This window comes from Bos javanicus, chromosome 14, assembly GCF_032452875.1.
Source record: "Bos javanicus breed banteng chromosome 14, ARS-OSU_banteng_1.0, whole genome shotgun sequence".
Classification (NCBI taxonomy): domain Eukaryota; kingdom Metazoa; phylum Chordata; class Mammalia; order Artiodactyla; family Bovidae; genus Bos; species Bos javanicus.
In genome coordinates this window covers 23,911,415-23,928,655 of record NC_083881.1, presented here as the reverse complement: position 1 = coordinate 23,928,655, position 17,241 = coordinate 23,911,415, and the positions used below count along the sequence as shown (strand labels likewise).

Below are 17,241 nucleotides of genomic sequence, written 5' to 3'. Positions count from 1 at the left end.
AGTCTACAGGATTGCAAAGAGTCAGACACTACCAAAGTGACCCTGTGTGCATAGGCACAAGACATTTTTTACCTGTGGCAGCTCTGCCCCAGTGAGAGCTGAGCATGAAGGTGATGCAACTGTTTGGCTTGTGGGGACCCTGGCTGAAACCAGTGCGCAGGGACACGGACTGCCTCTGCCCCAGGTGTTATGGCCCTATCAGAGTCTTTTTTTGAGCCTCTTGTAGCTGGTGATCAGAAGGCCTCTTTGGCCAGTCTTTCTCCATAGGTCTGCCCATTCAGATACTTAGAGGACTTCCTTGCCTGGGGTCCTTGTTCAGTGCATCAGGCACATAGAAGCCCCCGGCTGGGGTCCTACTCTCTAGTTCAGCGTGTCAGGCATTTGATGGGCCAGTCTCTCTATTGTTCAGTTGTCAATGCTGGCCTGTGCGTAGAGAGAAGCTATGGTGATGGCTCCACCCCCTATTCATGACTCAGCAGTATGGCTGCCCAGCTTTCCTCCACAGGCATTTTCCACCACAGTCTCCTCCCTCACATCCCCTTGATCTGTTTCTCCACAGTCAACAGCAGCCCTCACCCGGAAATTGCTCCACAATCCTTAAACTCCAGCTCCCAGCCACTGCGCCATCTGGGGTATGTATGGCTGCCGCAAGGACTGGTTGATTCTCATTCCATTTAGGCTGCCACAGATCAGCTATTTCCCTCTCAGCCTTAAATGTTTCCTCTGACTCAGACAATTGTCCCCAGTGTGGGGATCGGACCCCTGCTTCAGTTCCCCCACCCACCAAGGGCAGGCCCAGTCCTACTAACACTCCTATTTTCTCCCTAGTTCCTTCCTCCTACCGAGTTTTGCCTGGGTCTATATATTCTTTTCTGCTGGTCAGGTACTCCTGTCTGCTCTCAGCTGGTGTTCTGCATGCACTTCAGTGTCTGAAGGTGTATTCCTGATGTATCTGTGGAGAAAGATGTACTCTATGTCCACCTACTCCCCCACCATCTTGTTCCTCTTTTAATATCTTTCGTATTGCAGTTTGTATTATGTTGCTGGTGTTAAATTCTTTCTTGTATCACAATTTTCCTGTTGATGATTTCTTTCAGGTTTTGTAGATTTGAAATGTCTCTATTTTGCCTTTTCTTTTTAAATATAATTCTGCCAAGTTCAGATTCTTGGTTGGCAGATTTTAGTTTCTTAGTTTATGTTTTGTGGGCCCTTGACAGAATGCATATTCTGCTGCTGTTCTATAAATGTTCAGATTCTGTTGTTGGATGGTGTTGTTGAGTTCTGTTCCCCTGCTGCTTTTATGTCTGACTACTCCTTTTGTTGCTGAGAGAGGGGTGTTGAAGTCTCTGTAACTGTTTTTTTTCTTCTTATTTCTCCTGTTGGTTTTTTTCAGCCTGTGCTTCACATATCTTGTAGCTCTGTTGGAATGCGTAGATCTGTGGGACTGTAAAGTCTCTGTGGTGGGTTGGCACTTTTATCATTATATAATGTCCCCTCCGTCCCTGGCAGTTTTCTTGCTCTAATGTCTATAAATGGGACGTGATATTAATATAGCTCCTAGGATTTCTTTTTAAATTATTGCTTGCTTAATAAGCTTTTTTTCCATCTTTTTACTTTCAGCCTAGAATTCTACTGAAATGACTTTCTTGTAGACAGCATTGAGTTGGGACATGTTCTTTTTATCCACTTTGACAATATCTCTCTTTTAATTGGTTCATTTAGACCATTTTTTATTTCATGTAATTATTGAAATATTAAAGGCTAAATCTACCATTTTACTTTTTGCTTTCTGTTTCCTCTCTGTGTTTCTGCTTTCTCTGTTTTATTTCCATTGTTTTTCTTGAGTTACATAAACAGTTTTTCTGTTTATGTACTCCATTTTATTTATAGTACTTTTGAATATATCTCCTCCAATAGATCTTTTGGCAGTTTCTCCAGGGGATCTTCCTGACCCAGGGATCTAATCAATGAGTCCTGCATCTCCTGCATTGCAGGCAGAGTCTTTATCACTTCACTGCCTGGGAAACCCTTCTCCAGGTATACATTATAAATGTTCATAACATCAAAGCTTTTCGTTGTTGATATTTTACCCATTTGAATAAGGCACAGAAACCTTATCTTCATTTATGTTCCCTTCCCACTTATATTTCTTGTATATACATATATTGAGAGCTACATTAGTGTTATAATTTGGCTAAAACTGTCAAACACAAGTAGAAAATTCAAGAGAAGTCTATTTCTTATTTTTTCTCTTCCCAGATTTTCATCCTTCTTGACTCAAAATTTCTTCTTTTATCATTTCATTTCTTTTTTAGAGACATTCCTTCAACCATTCTTTTAGTGTGAGAATACCAGCAATCAATTCCTCTGAAAATATCTTGAAAGTGAAAGTGTTAGCTGCTCAGTCGAGTCTAGCTCTTTGCGACCCATTGGACTATAGCCTGCCAGGCTCCTCATTCCATGGAATTCTCCAGGCAAGAATACTGGAGTGGATTGCCATTTCCTTCTCCAGTGGATCTCCCCCACCCAGGGACTGAACCCGAGTCTCCTGCATCGCAGGCAGACTCTTAACCATCTGAGCCACCAGGAACTTTCTATTTTTGATGAAGGCAAATTATATTCTAGATCAATTAATTCCATCAGGATCATATAGTCTATTAACAGTCAGATTTAACCCTTAAAGTCTCCAGAAACACAGTCTCAATACTTTCTGAGCAAGATTTTAGGCCTTTAGGGAAAAAAAAGACAAAACATGAAATGAAGATTTGTCCATTCTCTCTGACCAGAAGTTAGAATAAGAATTAGAAGAGGGGGTAATAAACAAGGATAACAAATAGCTCTTAAAGAAAATGACTCTCCTTGGAGTGGCATAAAGCTGTATATCTGGAAATTAATCAACAATAAACTATTCTATTGAACAGGTTCAATCCCTGCTATAACCAAACCATTATTGTGGTTTAATTTATGGGTCCTGTTACTACTCCTAATGAAACTGTCTTAAAGTATACCCAAGTTATTTTGGAAGAATTATTTCACTAAAGATGCCTTATTTTAAAGAAGAAAGTAAGTGAAAATAGTTGAAATAAATTTTCATTGAAATAGGAGATTTTAATTTGCTTCAACATTATAAGAAGACATTTTCCCAACTGTGTTTATATAAAGTAGAATGATTTTACTTAAATCTATTATACTCACAAGGAGTCTCCAAGCCAGTGATATCCTTTTTTTTTTTTTTTTTCAGTGTAAATATTCCCACCATGGTCAATCTTCAAGCTACCGACCCAACACGAGTTGATTCGAGAAATTCTTGAAAATTTAACAGTCAGCTCTCACAGGGTGCTATGAACCAGCCCCTTTCCTCTCCTAAAGGAAGGGAAAAGCTCCTCTGATTCAAGACACATTCTCTTTAAGAAAATTTCACTGGCCATTTTGCAGGCACCTGGACATAAACCAGTGTAAGATGAGACTTTTGTCCTATAAAGGCTTAAAACCTAACTGGGAAACAAGACTGTCAAAAAGTACAAATCACACGAAGCAAACAATTTCCAAATTGCTTGTACTGGAAACAAAAGTTAAGAGATTCCAGCTAGTTCCACATAACCAACAATTTGTAAGTTAAAATGTGATTGCATTCCCTAGACTTTTGGCATAACATCACCTTTGTTTTATTTTTAAAGTGTTGAACATTTGGTAAAAAAAAATATGTATGTATTGAGAGAAGAGCCCATGCAGCAGCAAAGACCCAGCATAGCAATAAATAAATACATACACAAATAAACATTTTTAAAAGGTCTAATTCCAATTAAAAAAAAAATTAAAATGTGAGATTGAGAACATCAATGATCCTGTGTTCCTTAACTGGCCTGGCCTCAAGGTTAGGACAAAACGTACACATCTTTAGGGTGTCCTCTTCCATATTAATTAATTCACTAATTAATTTTTCTACTCTTATATCACAAACATGTTTGTTGTTTTTCATTCTTCAGTCAGTAAGTTGTGTCTGACTCTGCGACCCAATGGACTGCACCCCACCAGTCTCCTGCACCCCACCAGCCCATGGGATTTCCCAGGCAAGAATACTGGAGTGGGTTGCCATTCATTCCTCCAGGGGATCTTCCTGACCCAGGGGTAGAACTTAGTGGCTCAAAACAACAGAGATTTACTGTCTAACAGACCCTTGAAGGCAGAAGCCTGGAACGTCTCACTGAGTTCAAGTTCAGGAGTCAGCAGGACTGCACTCCTTCTTAGAATCTCTGGAGAGAAGCCCTTTCCTTGTCTTTTCCTTGCCTATTCTGTCTATCAAAAGTCTTTATCTTAGGGGAAGTCAAAGTGTGACTTTAAAAAAATATATTCAGTTCAGTTAAGTTCAGTCACTCAGTCATGTCCAACTCTTTGCGACCCCATCAATCACAGCACACCAGGCCTCCCTGTCCATTACCATCTCCCAGAGTTCACTCAAACTCACGTCCATCGAGTCAGTGATGCCATCCAGCCATCTCATCCTCTGTCGTCCCCTTCTCCTCCTGCCCCCAATCCCTCCCAGCATCAGAGTCTTTTCCAATGAGTCAACTCTTCGCATGAGGTGGCCAAAGTACTGGAGTTTCAGCTTTAGCATTACTCCTTCCAAAGAAATCCCAGGGCTGATCTCCTTCAGAATGGACTGGTTGGATCTCCCTGCAGTCCAAGGGACTCTCAAGAGTCTTCTCCAACACCACAGTTCAAAAGCATCAATTCTTCAGCACTTAGCTTTCTTCACAGTCCAACTCTCACATCCATACATGACCACTGGAAATATATTTTTTGGGCTCCAAAATCACTGCAGATGATGACTGCAGCCATGAAATTAAAAGACGCTTACTCCTTGGAAGGAAAGTTATGACCAACCTAGATAGCATATTCAAAAGCAGAGACATTACTTTGCCAACTAAGGTCCATCTAGTCAAGGCTATGGTTTTTCCAGTGGTCATGTATGGATGTGAGAGTTGGACTGTGAAGAAAGCTAAGTGCCGAAGAATTGATGCTTTTGAACTGTGGTGTTGGAGAAGACTCTTGAGAGTCCCTTGGACTGCAGGGAGATCCAACCAGTCCCTTCTGAAGGAGATCAGCCCTGGGATTTCTTTGGAAGGAATGATGCTAAAGCTGAAACTCCAGTACTTTGGCCACCTCATGTGAAGAGTTGACTCATTGGAAAAGACTCTGATGCTGGGAGGGATTGGGGGCAGGAGGAGAAGCGGATGACAGAGGATGAGATGGCTGGATGGCATCACTGACTCGATGGACGTGAGTTTGAGTGAACTCCGGGAGTTGGTGATGGACAGGGAAGCCTGGCGTGCTGTGATTCATGGGGTCGCCAAGAGTTGGACATGACTGAGTGACTGAACTGAACTACTTATTTATTGGCCGTGTTGCAGCACTCAGGATCTTCAATCTTCGATGCAGCATGAGGGATATTTAGTTGTGGCATGTGGGATCTAATTCCCTGACCCATAGATCAAAACTTGGACCCCCTGTATTGGGAGCTCAGAGTCTTAGCCACTGGACCACCAGGGAAGTCCTGGTAACTCCTTTTAAATACACATTGAGTTTTATGCTTCTGATGTCTTCTTATATGTCAGCAACTGATTAATATCCTCTGATAAGCTATAGGGTAAAAATATATCAGTATATTATCTGTAGGGGAAATTAAAGGGCAACTTTAATTTCTTGCAAAGATGATAACAGCTATTATCTGGGGACTAGAACATACATCAGACAGCCTCCATGTTCACCATTTCTTAGCCACTGGACCATCAGGAATGTCCCAAAGTGTTACCTTTCTGAATCAGACACATAAACATCCTCCTCATCCCTAAGAGTTGGTGATTCCTTGAGATGCCCTCCACCCATCCACTCACCCACAAATGGTCTTACCTGCTTTCTCTGTGTGCGCAGCTCCTAATTCTATGCAGACTTTTCCCCCGTTGAACACAGCATCTCATAGGCAATTACCCCACTCATATACCATCTATATCGTGAACACACTGACAGCATTTTCCTCCTAAGCCTGTTCCTTTCATGTTCCCTAGTTCAGTCATCACCACCTTTCCAGGTGGTGCAATGGTGAAGAGTCCTCTTGACAACGCAGGAGATGCAGGGGACATGGGTTTGACCCTTGAGTTGGGAAGATCCCCTGGAGGAGGAAATGGCTATGCTGTATTCTTGCCTGGAAATTCCATGGACAGAGGAGCCCGATGGGCTACAGTCCATGGGGCAGCAAAGAGTCAGACATGACTGAGCAGGCATGAAATCACCACCAGGCAAGCTGGGGGAATTCAGGGGTAGGGATGGTCAGCCTCAGTTCCTCCTTTCTCATTGCCCATCCTAAATAAACCTCTAACCAAAACTCTCTTATCTCTACTACTTCTCAAGTTAGCTGATTTACCAAAGCCTTCACAGTGCAGTGTGCAAAGGGCAAGGTCAACCTCTTTGGCTTCCCTCCCAAGCATGATGCAGCTTTGTGCCCTGTGCCTTTGTTGGAGTAGGCTGTGGTATCAGAGTGCTTCTCCCACCTTGGCCTGACTGCCCCTGACTCATCCTCCAGACTGGGCTAGGTTTCTGCCTCAGAGCTCCCAAAATACCCCATGACTATGCCATTGCAAATATCTCCTTGTCCTACGGTGACTGCACTGATTACTTCCTCTTACAAACCATGAGAAGTGCCTCAAAAAGAGGAACTGACTCAGTTATCACTTTTCCCTTTACTCCAGCACAAGATTGGGGCATAATAGGCCCTCAACACACATCCATTCTAAAAATATTAAATAGCTGATGTCTGGGAGGCTTACAAGAGCTTAGAATTCTTTTGTATTTAGATGCTGCAAGTATTTAGTATTTCCAAACCCATAAAGCATTTGAGCTCATTGGTAATAGTAAAGAACTTTAAAGTGCTAATAATAATAAATGAAAGGTTAAAAAAAGGTTGAACACCAAAGAATTGATGCTTTCGAATTGTGGTGCTGGAGAAGCCTCTTGGGATTCTCTTGGACTGCAAGATCAAACCAATTGCAAGGAAGTCAGTCAATCTTAAAGGAAATCTTAAAGGAAATTCAGGGTTGAAATATTCAACCCTGAATATTCACTGGAAGGATTGATGCAGAAGCTGAAGCTCCAAAACTTTGGCCACCTCCCCCCATCCCATTCCTAAAGGTCATCACAGAGCATTGTAGTTCTGTCTTAAAATGTTATACACATGGACTATCACATGGTGAGCAATTAGCTTTCCAATATCATTCATCAGACTCAGATTATTGTTAAATAGACAAAATAAGGTGTACTAGCTAAACTAAATGATGAAAGTTACTAAATAAATGATCAAATAGATGACCAAATAAGTTACTTAAATATATAATTAATAATGTTTCTCAATGACATATCTTATTCTTTAATATTTAGATAATTACAAGAACTACAAGGCCAGATTACACTGAACATAAATCAAATTGCAAGTGTCTTTATGAGTTTGTTAACGTTTTCTTAGAATGGCCAGATTTCTGCTGGAAAACAGTTGCTTGAGAAATAGCGCTCTTCTCAGATGAGGATTATGGCCATGACTCAGGATGCAGACTGTCCTGGGAAACAGAAAGAGTCAGCCTTTCACGCTAAGGGGCCAACTGAGTGAATTAGTCAGAACTTACTGCTAACCTGACATTGAACACGTGGGTAGTCACTGTTTCAACCAACTGGGGATTGACTAAGAAGCAGATGTGTTTTGAGTTGAGCTGAAAAATAGACTGCAATTGAGATTGCTCATTTTTATTTTATTTTGTCTGCTGTGTTGTGTTCAGTTCTCAAAGGCATATTTTATGAAGGTTATAGGCAAACAAAGATGTGCCCAAAGGCAGATGGAAGAAGCCTGAATCATGTCACAAAGAACATGAGATCTCCCTGGGTTTGTCTAGCCTAAGGATGAGAAAAGCAGAGAAAACACATCATCCATGTCCAAATATTTGAAGAATGTTTCATTCAGTTTCGAGTAACTCTAAGAAACAAATCAAGGTATAGGGAATGTGAGAAGTGTTAACAAATGTTGCCAGCAATTGAGCCATCCAAGGAAAATGGTAGTGAGTTTCCTGTCATTGAAAATGATGAAATCTTTGTCCTATTGACAACTTTCAACAAATTACTTATTAATACCTAATCTGTAAAGTGAGGATCATGGCATTTATCCCTGCTCCAGTGGATCTTCCTGATCCAGGAATCAAACCAAGGTCTCCTGCATTGCAGGCAGATTCTTTACCAGCTGAGCTACCAGAGAAGCCCCTATTTATTAATTCACACACAGTAATGATTGACTGAATACTTCAGCCACCTGATGCAAAGAACTGACTCACTGGAAAAGACCCTGATGCTCAGAAATATTGAAGGCAAGAGGAGAAGGGGACAACAGAGGATGAGATGGTTGGGTGGCATCACCAACTCTATGGACATGAGTTTGAGTAAGCTCCAGGAATTGGTGATGGACAGGGAAGCCTGGTGTGCTGCAGTCCATGGGGTCGCAAAGAGTTGGACACGACTGAGCGACTGAACTGAACTAACTGAATGATTGATTGGATGAAGTAAAAATTAGGGGAAGACACTGCATAAATTCAGGGCATAACACTTGTCTCCACTCATTGTTTCGCTAAAATGTCCACACAGGTTAATCAACAATAGAACTTAGGCCCTTTATGATGTAACAACTATTTTGAAACACCACAAATAGCCAGTTAATAGGTATCAAATCATCCATCTGGCTCTCAAGGCACTTGGCGTGTCATTCTTTTCTCTCCTCCGTGTCCTTGAGAACAAGCATAGTAGGCTCAATGCCATGGTCAGTACAGGTTGTAACTGGTATCTGGCTAGCTTCACAATGAACAATTTTTTAATAATCCTTTATATTTTTGAAATTAGAATATAAAGAGTCTGCATTTGATAATCACAAAAACTCAATAGAACCTGAAGTATTTGACTAAACAGTTGAGAGAAAAGTTGTTGATCACTTTCCTTTTGTAAACTTAGATATGTGCGATGGAATGAATCTGTAATCAACCTGCTCAGTCTCTTTGTAGAAGTGAGTTTATCTCAGATGACACATCTAACTCAGATATCTTGTGTGATGGGTGATAACTATCTCTATGTCCTTAATTTTGGGGCAGTGAACATCAGATATGGAAGTAGAATCTTTAGATCTTGATACCTCAAAACAATGTTCTTTGTTTATGAATGTAACAAGGAATTTTCCAATTTGGTAGACCTACAGGTGTCAACAGTTGATATCAATATGGACTAGAGTGTGGTCTGAGAGTCCATGAAAGCTCTTGTCCATTTGAAGACTTTGCGCTCCTGCCCTCACTCAAGCCCCTCCTGGATCACTACACAGCAGTTTGGAGCTGCCCAAACCAGCTCCAGCCCTGCTACATAAGTGACTATGCTACAACCACAAAAATATAACCATGTTATTTTTCAGCTTTAAACTAACATCTCACAGTGCTTTCTGGATGAAGTCCTAATTTATTAGCATGGCATCAGCCCTTAGTGTTCTAGTCCTTTCTTTGCCCTCCAATCTCACTTCTTGCACCCAACATGTCATATCTCCATATATCCAGCCCACCATGCACTAGATATGCTGATTCTACACCTATTGTTTCCTCTGCCTACATCTCCACTCCATCCTTTCTCCACCTCAGCCAGACCAACTCCCAATCACTCTTCAGAGCATACTCTGCTATTCTCTTCCAGAAGACACCTTATTTGCTTTAATTCCTTAGTTGTGTACCTTTCCATGTGTCTGTACCCTTTAACTTTCCTCTTTCCAAAAAAGAGCCCCTTAGAGATAAAACACACAGACCAAAAAACTTTACCCACTTACTATATAAAATTTAATGTGGTGTTGGAGAAGACTCTTGAGAGTCCCTTGGACTGCAAGGAGATCCAACCAGTCCATCCTAAAGGAGACCAGTCCTGGGTGTTCATTGGAAGGACTGATGCTGAAGCTGAAGCTCCAATACTTTAGCCACCTCATGCGAAGAGTTGACTCATTGGAAAAGACCCTGATGCAGGGAGGGATTGGGAGCAGGAGGAGAAGGGGACAACAGAGGATGAGATGGCTGTATGGCATCACCGACTCGATGGACATGAGTTTGGGTAGACTCTGGGAGTTGGTGATGGACAGGGAGGCCTGGCATGCTGCGATTCATGGGGTCACAAAAAGTCGGACTTGACTAAGCGACTGAACTGAACTGAACTGAATGCATTCACAGAATTGGGCAACTATCATGAGCCCAAAAGAAGGCCCCATACCCAATGACCATTACCCCTCTGCCCCTAACCTGCCTAGCCCTAGGCAACCACTAGTCCACTTCCTGTCCCAATTTATTAGTCTATTCTAAACATTTCATTAAAATGGATTATAAAGTACATGGCCATCAGTAAGAGGTTGAGGATGGAGTGAGACATCAGAGGAAGACCTGACTTTTTTATTTTTAATAGTTCTCTGTTATTTAGATCTTTTCAATGAGATGCATTCACTTCCAGGACTAGAATAAGATAGAATAGTAGTCAATAGTCTTCCTCAGATAAGACACAGTCAATATTCTTGAGTCTTCTCAGGGAGAATGGATAAAGCAGAGTTTCCAAGTATTGATGAATAATAAAGAGGTTGGAAGTTGTAGAATTTTCAAGTGATAAAGCTTAACATTTTATGTATTAAGAAATGTTTGGCAAAAGTCAAACTACTAGCTGGTTTTCATTGTGTCCTACAATATACTTTTTTGATTTGGTATGCATATATTATAACTAATACTTCAAATGTAAGCAGCCATACTCAGTATATATGTCAACCCTCTGCAAGTAAATTCAGCCAGTTAATTGGAAGTGTTCTTTGTGAAATGAGAATCAGAACCACTACTCCCAGTGACATGTTCCTAAAAGGATGTGATGATCTGTTGTTTTATTGGATCTCAGTAGTCAGTATCTTCAAGTTTGTCTAATAGAACCTCAAAGAAAACATATGCTTTGTTTAGTCCAGCACATTCTTGACTGAAACAAACTAAGTGTTCTCTCAGTGATCATAATTTTAAGGACAAAGATTAATTTGACATACAAGGAAGAAGATATACTACAGCTTGAAAAGGAGAAAATGGAATTCATTTTAGCTAAGGAAGAAAGTTCAGGCTGAACACTGGCCTCATAACTCATTTAAGGCAAGTCTTTTTCCTCAAGTGTTTTCTTATAAATTAGAAAGGAACACAATGTTTTCCACTAAGTGCTTCTAAAAGAAAAATCGTGTTCCTTAAACCAGTGCTGAGAGACTTAAAAAATAGACGATGGAAATTAGGAACAAGGAACATGGTGATTAAAATCCCTTCAAATCCAAGTCCAGACTGGAGTGAGAGAATGTTATCATCAAGCTCTTTGAAGTTTTAAGTTACAGTGTTTCTGTGCATTTCTCCCATGAGTTGAAGAAACTAAGGATTTGGTAAGTAAAATACCTTGGCACAGCCATCTGGCTGTCTGGTGGTCAGCACTCATCATGAGTGCTCAATCATGTCCGACTATTTGTGAGCACATGAACTGTAGGCCACCAGGTTCCTTTGTCCATGAGATTTCCCAGGCAAGAATACTGGAGTGGGTTGCCATTTCCTTCTCCAGGGGATCTTCCCAACCCAGGGATGGAACCTGCATCTCTTGCATCTCCTGCATTGTAGGTGGGTGTTTTTACCACTAGCAACACCTGGGAAGCCCCAGGGGGTTGAATGCTGGTCCTCAAAAGATATGTCCAACCAGACATGCAGCCTCAAACCAAGGAATACGTGCATGCCCAGAAGCTGGAAAAGAAAAGGAAGGAGTCCCCTTGGAGCCCTCCTAGGGACCATGGCCCTACTCCATCTTGTTTCACACCTATGGCCTCCAGAATTGTGAGAGAATTAATTTTTGTTGCTTTAAGCCAGGTTTATAGCAATTTGTTATGTCAGTCCCAGAAGACTACTGTACATGAGAATGTGTAATATATGAAATACAACTCTATGTAAAATATGGACGTTACAAAACAGTACCTAACATTAAATACCATTTCTGTGGAAAGTACAATATCCACATACACACATCATGCAGAGGGGAAAAAAAATCATGCATTTTAAAAGTTAATGGAGGGAAGTGGAATGTAGAGCCTGGCCTCTCGCTGTCAGTCAGTGTGGTGCGGAGTCCACACGGTGGCAGGACCTAATCAGGCCTCGCGCGTGGCTCAGGGCCTCTTGGGCTCTGCGGTCCAGAGGGCACCATGGACAACAAGGAGTTAATCAAATACTTTAAGTCTCAGATCGAAGAAGATCCTGACATGGCCTCAGTAGTAGCTGCTATCCGGACTTTGCTGGAATACTTGAGAAGGGATACGGGGAGACAATTCAGGGCCTGAGGGCGAATCTCACCAGGGCCACAGAAACCCAGGGGCATGGACTCTTCAGTGGCCATGTCGTCGGGCGGTGAGCTCCTGTGCTTCATCAGCTGTACCTCCCTGGAATACTCTGATTACTCCAAATGTAGAAAGATCATCATGAGCGGGGAGAGATTTTCCTCAGGAGAATATCACTGTCGAGAAATAAAATTGCAGATCTATGCCATACTTTGATCAAAGATGGGGCAAGAATATTAATGCACACCTACCCCCAGAGTGGTCCTGAGAGTCTGGGAAACTGCCCTGGCACCAAGAAGCATTTCAGTGTGTACATTACAGGGTCACAGCCTGACTTATCAGGTAAGATGGCCAAAGCCCTCTGCCACCTCAGTGTCCCCTTCACTGTGGTCCCTGATGCTGCAGTTGGCTACATCATGGATAACGTGGATCTTGTCATAGTTGGTGCTGAAGGAGTTGTTGAAAATGGAGGAATCATTAACAAGGTAGGAGCATCAGTTCTCCACAGGTCCTTGCCCAGAGTGTGGAGCTCCACTGATGACCTCAGACACTCCACCACATTGTGTATTATGGTTCATTCCTCTAACCCTGGTTAGCCTCAGGACTCCACCATCCCAACCAGTGGTTTCCCAGTTCCCCTGAGCCACTGCACTGGGGTCAGTCAAATTCTGGTCAGATTTCTTTCTGCTTTGGGAATTGATCTGTGAGACTCAGTTCAATTCAGTAGTTCAGTCATGTCCAACTCTTTGCGACCCCATGGACTGCCGCACACCAGGTCTCCCTGTCCATCACCAACTCCTGGAGTTTATTCAAACTTATGTCAATTGAGTCTGTGATGCCATCCAACTATCTCATCCTCTGTCATCCCCTTCTCCTCCTGGCCTCAATCTTTCCCAGCATCAGGATCTTTTCAAATGAGTCAGCTTTTTGCATCAGGTGGCCAAAGTATTGGAGTTTCAGCTTCAACATCAGTCCTTCCAGTGAACACCCGCGAGTGATCTCCTTTAGAATGGACTGGTTGGACTCCTTGCAGTCCAAGGGACTCTCAAGAGTCTTCTCCAACACCACAGTTCAAAAGCACCAATTCTTCCGCGCTCAGCTTTCTTCACAGTCCAATTCTTACATCCATACATGACTACTGGAAAAACCACAGCCTTGATGAGATGGACTTTTGTTTACAAAGTAATGTCTCTGCTTTCTAATATGCTATCTAGGTTGGTCATAGCTTTCCTTCAAAGGAAAGCGTCTTTTTATTTCATGGCTGCAGTCACCTTCTGTAGTGATTTTGGAGCCCCCCAAAATAAAGTCACCCATTGTTTCCACTGTCTCCCCATCTATTTGCCATGAAGTGATGGGATCAGATGCCATGATCTTCGTTTTCTGAATGTTGAGCTTTAAGCCAACTTTTTCACTCTCCACTTTCACTTTCATCAAGAGGCTCTTTAGTTCCTCTTCACTTTCTGCCATAAGGGTGGTGTCATTTACATATCTGAGGTTATTGATATTTCACCTGACAATCTTGATTCCAGCTTGTGCTTCTTCCAGCCCAGCATTTCTCATGATGTACTCTGCATATAAGTTAAATAAGCAGGGTGACAATATACAGCCTTGACATACTCCTTTTCCTATTTGGAACCAGTCTGTTGTTCTATGTCCAGTTCTAACTGTTGCTTCCTGACCTGCATACAGGTTTCTCAAGAGGCAGGTCAAGTGTCTGGTATTCCCCCATCTCTTTCAGAATTTTCCACTGTTTGTTGTGATCCACACAGTCAAAGGCTTTGGTATAGTCAATAAAACAGAAATAGATGTTTTTCTGGAACTCTCTTGCTTTTGCAATGATCCAGAGGATGTTGTTAATTTGATGTCTGGTTCCTCTGCCTTTTCTAAATCCACCTTGAACATCTGGAAGTTCATGGTTCACATATTGCTGAAGCCTGACTTGGAAAATTTTGAGCATTACTTTACTAGCGTGTGAGATGAGTACAATTGTGTGGTAGTTCGAGCATTCTTTGGCATTGCCTTTCTTTGGGACTGGAATGAAAACTGAGATTTTCCAGTACCGTGGCCACTGCTGAGTTTTCCAAATTTGCTGGCATATTGAGTGCAGCACTTTCACAGCACCATCTTTTAGGATTTGAGCTAGCTCAACTGGAATTCCATCACCTCCACTAGCTTTGTTCATAGTGATGCTTCCTAAGGCCCACTTGACTTCACATTCCAGGATGTCTGGCTCTAGGTCAGTGATCACACCATCGTGATTATCCTGGTCATGAAGCTCTTTTTTGTACAGTTCTCCTGTGTATTCTTGCCACCTCTTCTTAATATCTTCTGCTTCTGTTAGGTCCATACCATTTCTGTCCTTTATTGTGCCCATCTTTGCATGAAATGTTCCCTTGGTATCTCTAATTTTCTTGAAGAGATCTCTAGTCTTTCCCATTCTGTTATTTTCCTCTATTTCTTTGCACTGATCACTGAGGAAGGCTTTCTTTTCTCTCCTTGCTATTCTTTGGAACCCTGCATTCAAATGGGTTTATCTTTCCTTTTCTCCTTGGCTTTTCACTTCGCTTCTTTTCACTGCTATTTGTAAGGCCTCCTCAGTCAGCCATTTTGCTTTTTTGCATTTCTTTTTCTTAGGGATGGTCTTGCTCCCTGTTTCCTGTACAGTATCATGAACCTCCAACCATAGTTCATCAGGCACTCTATCAGATATAGTCCCTTTAATCTGTTTTTCACTTCCACTGTATAATCATAAGGGATTTAGGTCATACCTGAATAGTCTAGTGGTTTTCCCTACTTTCTTCAATTTAAGTCGAATTGGGCAGTAAGGAGTTCATAATCTGAGCCACAGTTAGCTCTCCATCTCGTTTTTGCTGACTGCATAGGGCTTCTCCATCTTTGGCTGCAAAGAATATAATCAATCGGAGAACATGTTTATACTTACTCAAAACATGCTTTACTTGGAATTGGGTTTTTTCTTTTTAATGGAGCATATTTGACATCAATATAGGGTTTAAAGTTTATCTGTTGTTTCACATGGAAAGATTTCATGATAGTTTATTGTGTTTGATAAAGTATGTATAATGTAAAATTTGCCATTGTAGTCATTTTTAAGTGTACAGTTCAGTGGCATTAATTCCGCTCTCACATTGTTGTGCAGCCATTACCACTGTCTGTCTTCAAAACTTTTCCATCACCCAAAGAACTGTCACCTTTAAGCAAAACTCCCTGCTTTTCTCTCCCCCATTCCCTAAGCTATTTCCTGTCTCCATGATTTTTTCCCATCCTAGGTACCTTATGTAAGTGGAATCACACAGTATCTGTCTCTTTTTTTGAGTCTGGTTTATTTCTCAAAGCTCACCTGTACTGTACGTGTGTCAGTGCTTCATTCCTTTTTATGGCTGCATAATATTGTATTATGTTGTATGGTTGGACCATTGTATGGTTGGACCACGTGTGTCCATTCATCTGTGAATGAATACCTTTTGACTATTATGACTAATGCTGCTAATAGGTGTACAATTAACTTATTTGAGTTTCTGTTTTTGATTCTTTGGTGTATATACCTAAGAGTGGTGGGGGGGGGGGGGAGTAAATGGATACTACCTGCTCTTGAAAATTCTGGAAAACTCCCATGAGTTGTTGGAAGGAACTTTCATGGTTTAATGGAGAAAAATAATTGCAAGTAAGTTTCAAATAGAAAAACAATCTGAGGACCATAATGTACCAAACTTTAAACTGTTGGTAAAATGAATGATCATTTTCTTGGTGACCTAGAGACTAATAACTCAGGAGTCAACTTTAATAGTTTATGGAAATTAAATTGCTTTGTCCCTACCTTAAACACTTCAATAGTTATACCTACTGCCAAAACATTGCTTTCTTATCCAGAGAGAATTAAATATGACTTCACCTCTTAAAATTCTAATAAAGTGCTATCAATTCAAGAACTTCTGTGACCATTGCTCATCTTTAGCTTTTCTATTCAAGACAGCATGCAGAGTTCCTCCAGTTTTAGTGCTAGGTACTGGTGGCTCAGTAGTAAAGAATAAGCCTGCCGTGCAGGAGGCACGAGTTCGATCCCTGGATCAGAAAGATCCCCTGGAGGAGGGAATGGCTACCCACCCCAATATTCTTGCCTGGAGACTCCCATGGACAGAGGAGCCTGGCGGGTCATAGTCCACAGGGTTGCACAGAGTCAGACACAACTGAAGCGACTCAGCATGCATGCTCTATGTTCTAGGCTTTGTGCTAAGCATTTTGAATATATTGTTTCATTGAATCCTTACAACATCTCAGCAAAGTAGGAAAAAGATCTGTAGGAAAACTGTAAAAAGTGTACATATGCATAATGAGAATACCTTAAGAAAAAAAAAGAGAAAAATAAAAATAATATTTGAAGCAATAATGACTGAGAATTTTCCAAAATTAACATCAGACACCAAACTACAGAACAAGAAAGATAAGAGAATAGAAAACAGAATAAATGCAAATAAAACTACAGTGGAAGCTATCATATTCAAACTGCAGAAAATCAAAGATAAAGTACCAAATCTTGAAAGAAGCCTGAGGAAAAAAATCACATTGCATATAGAGGAGCAAAGATAAAAATTATCATATCAACAACTTCTCCTTAGAAACCATCAAGCCAGAAAAGAGTGAGTGAAATAAGTATAGAGAAAAAAATCCCCAACAAACTAAAATTCTGTACTTTTGAAATTATCCTTCAGAAGTGAAGAAGAAATAAGATTTTTCAGGTGAACAAACATTGAAGAAATCCATAACCAGGAGACCTGTCTTGCAAGAAATGTTTTAAA

At 41.2% G+C, this 17,241-nt stretch overlaps 1 long non-coding RNA gene and 1 pseudogene across 1 annotated transcript; both read left to right on the top strand.

Annotated features, from left to right (window-relative positions):
• The first annotated feature begins 366 nt into the window (after positions 1-366).
• Positions 367-3,836, top strand: LOC133260443 (uncharacterized). Its single transcript, XR_009740814.1, has 2 exons — positions 367-632; positions 3,242-3,836. It is a non-coding gene; the product is annotated as an uncharacterized LOC133260443 (long non-coding RNA).
• An 8,336-nt stretch (positions 3,837-12,172) lies between these two features.
• The window catches only part of LOC133260171 (translation initiation factor eIF-2B subunit alpha-like), a 194,339-nt pseudogene continuing 189,270 nt past the window's right edge, over positions 12,173-17,241 (top strand).